Here is a 3,857-nt window from a genome sequence, read left to right as displayed (position 1 = left end):
CAAACATGCTTACATCTATGTACGTGAGTATTAATTTTCCCGCAACTGTCAAGTGTCGAGACAGACTCAACTATACGACCCAACAGAAGTAGAGAATGTATATATATATTGTTGATATACATTCCTATATCTGTATGCATGTATGTATATTGCATACAGTGTACATAGATAATTAAGTTTACAACAAGTCGCGAAGATAAATGCGATGCAGGCTTACATAATTTATATTCTGAAATTCACCGTTTGCTCAGGCACATACATTACATATACCCACACGTCTGCATACACACAAGCGTGCACACACGCGCACACACATCCACACATAAATACATTGTCTTTCTCAAACAGAAAGGCAAGCGCCTGAGGTGTCTGTGTTTGGGGGCGTGTTTGTGTGTCTGTGCGTGTTTGTGTGCTGTTATGTCACGCGGTCTGAAACCTTTGGAGTAGAGATATATGTAAAACATATAAGTTGTTTGATATGTAAAAGGAAAAATAAACTAGGTTGAGTAGTGTGGATTCCATTGTTGGTGCCAGAAATGACTGTTGTGTGTGTGCAAGTATAAGAAAGTAACAGCATAGGAATAAAAGGCATTACTTGTCTACAGATAATGAAAAGAAATAGAGCTGGAGAATAAGAAAAAAATAAAACGAAATTGTTACGATTGCGGAAATTAATCGATGAGATTTGTTACTGAAAATAGAAGGGTAAATTTGCCTGAAGGGAAAGCACAATATTAGTTTTAAATTTTGGCACAAGTCCATAAGTTTTAAGGAGAGCGTTAATCGATGACGTCGACCCTAGTTTTTAACTGGTACTTTTTTTTTATGATGGAAGGCAATATCCAATATCGATATCGGTAGAATTTGAATTCCGAAAGTAATGAGACGGAAGGAATATCGCTAGACAATTTGTCTGACGGGCAGTCTATTCACACAGCTCGCAACAGCCTTAGGGAAATGGAATATTAAAAGAAGCAAAGAAAACAGATTAAATAGACCGATGCTATCTGTGTCCAAACTTAATTTCTGCTGGCTTTTAATGTAACATACACTATGTCGGCTACATAAAACCAGAAATCAATGGTGAAGCAGATATTCGAGTTGAATTAGAATAAACAAGATGAAAAGCATCACAAGGAATATCTGATGGGTAAAATTCTAAAAGTAATTGTGAAGAAATACGTGATCATTTAACATACAACTTTTTACTTAAATATACAAATATATCCGTAAAAATTTGCTGTAGTTCAGCCATCTTTTGACAGGTTCTGTTTTACGTTTTTCAGGAAGTGCAACAAATCCACCTTCGTTACTCATCATGGCATATCAGGTGACTATTTAGTGCTACTGGTAACATGTTACTCAATGTAATCCACTGCATGATCAAGCCGTCGGCGGCTAAAAGAAAAACCCAATCCCGCTTGTTCGGTAAGGATGGTGGTTTTTGTTGTATACCTTGCGGCACAAATTAAACAATACCGAATAGAAGTAGTCAGAAAGCCTGAAAAGCCACATTTGTGCTGCTTACATTCAAGTGAACAATCATTACTCGAAATCGAGTTGCAGCCACCTTATATGTACGAGTGTTTATATGGAGGTATTGTTTTTATTTGAGCCTCACATTAAGAACACTTATAATCAAAGAAGATTTAGAGCTATCTATCTAGTCTGTTTCTATATCGGGGTTTATATTCTCCAATTTGATATTTAAGTCGATGTGTTCTAGTTTACTTCTTTTTTTCTAGTAGGTCTACAAACCACATAGTCATACAAACTGTAAATGTCATAGATCCTATAAAGAATAACAGACTGCGATTGTAGATATGCTCCTGATTACATAGCAATTGTGTGTTTTATCATTCTCATCTGCCAGGGCTCATCTGCCAGGGCTCATCTGCAATACATGACTGAAATACGTTCCATTACTAAGTATATATTGTAATCGCAACTAGAATTCAGACAGAATAAATTGGGATTCCCAAACTGGAGCAAATTTACTCGTTAAGAGATAAATTTCACCCACTAAGTTAAATTTACTTATTCGGAATTGTAATTTTTCGGAAAACTGAAATTGAGAAAATTTGAATTCGGGCAATTTTATGAGAAAATAATTTCTGATTATTCAACTATAGATTTAAAGATCTCTATTGTGTACTTCTCAATTACTGTGTTAAAAATGGAATTATCTAATTCAGAAGAGTGTGTTTGGATCTGGAATATGTTCGTCAGTTGTTCATAAATGAGTGAAATAACGTTATGAGTTATTTGTTTTGCTTTGTAATTTATTTTTTTTGCACTTATATATAAATGTTGCTTGTGGAGATGCAATGGCCCAGTGGTTAGGGCAGCGGACCCGCCGTCATAGAATCGCGGTTTCGATTCCCAGACCGGGCGTTGTGAGTGTTTATTGAGCGAAAACACCTAAAGCTCCATGAAGCTCCGGCAGGGGATGGTTGCGAACCCTGCTGTACTCTTTCACCACAACTTTCTCTCACTCTTACTTTCTGTTTCTGTTGTGCCTGTAATTCAAAAGATCAGCCTTGTCACACTGTGTCACGCTGAATTTCCCCGAGAACTACGTTAAGGGTACACGTGTCTGTGGAGTGCTCAGCCACTTGCACGTTAATTTCACGAGCAGGCTGTTCCGTTGATCGGATCAACTGGAACCCTCGACGTCGTAAGCGACGGAGTGCCAACAACATAAATGTTGCTTACAAAGGAGCAATGCCTAAAACCTTGATGGGAGGTGATCGACTGATGATATCGACCACAGCACTTGATAAGTAGCTCATCAACCTCAGAGGAATGAGTACCGAAGATGGCATCGGCAGGATTTGCACTAAGAGCACAAAGAAGCGGGGAAAATACCGACGACACTCTAAGGACATGCCACTCCAGTACCCCTTCTTTGAACTTAAAATAATCAGGTTGCACAACATAAATTTTAGATTTACTCATTGTCGGTTGTTTTATTTTAGCAAAAGTTTAAACTCTTATCTCTGAGTTAATGGTGGTCGTGGTATACAGTGAGCTTAAATTTAAAGCCATAATCTTGCCTAGAGATAAATGGAACGAAATTTGTCGGGAACAGAGTATTGTAGACATTTTCGCTGCTGTTGTTATTGCTGTTAATTTTACTTAAGTCTGTATCATCATTAATTGATTAGAGCTCAAATCAAAGGAGTTCCAGCCGTGACCATTCCGTTTCTTTCTTGTAAGAACGGAGGTTATAATACGAGACAAAATTCACTGCTATCACAAGCAGGCTGGGCACGCTGGTAAAGACAACCTTATTAGTATACGCTGTTTAGCTCTGTGGTGACGGTAGTGGTGGAGCTAGAGGTGCTGATGCGTAATGGTCTTGGAGGCGGCAGAGGTGGTGGTGGAGATGGTGATAGTTTTGATATTGCTATTGCTGTAGTAGTTGTTGATGATGATGACGGCGGTGGTGTAACGGTCAACATGGTGGTTCTGTTGGAATTGATGGTAGTTCTGTTGATGGTGATGGTAGAAATTGTAGTAGATGTTTATGCTGGTGGTGGTGGTAGTTGTGGTGGTGGTTGTAGCACCGGAGGTGGCAGTGGAGGTAATAGCGGTGGTAGCGGTGGCGGTGGCGGCGTCGGTGGTGGTTTATGCTTTATCTTCGTATAGGAGGTAGTGATGGTGTATATGCTAGTGGTAATGAATGGTGCTGCTGTTGATGCTCCTGGTAGCATTGGAAATGGTAGCGATGGCTTAGGTGATGTGGACGTTTGTGGTAGCTATGGTGATGGTTTGGAAGAGTTGAAATAGTGGTCGTGGTATTTGTGATGATGGGCATAGTGGTGGTGGTGGTGGTGGTGGTGGTGGTGGTGGTG

The 3,857-nt window shown here is 39.4% G+C and overlaps 1 protein-coding gene across 1 annotated transcript in view; it reads right to left on the bottom strand.

The window, feature by feature from the left end:
• The window catches only part of LOC106873887 (uncharacterized), a 311,731-nt gene that overhangs the window by 249,574 nt on the left and 58,300 nt on the right, over window positions 1-3,857 (bottom strand). The window lies entirely within an intron of this gene.

Source organism: Octopus bimaculoides, chromosome 7 (genome assembly GCF_001194135.2).
Source record: "Octopus bimaculoides isolate UCB-OBI-ISO-001 chromosome 7, ASM119413v2, whole genome shotgun sequence".
NCBI lineage: Eukaryota > Metazoa > Mollusca > Cephalopoda > Octopoda > Octopodidae > Octopus > Octopus bimaculoides.
Note: the sequence above shows the minus strand (reverse complement) of the source record. Positions and strands in the feature narration are given on the sequence as shown.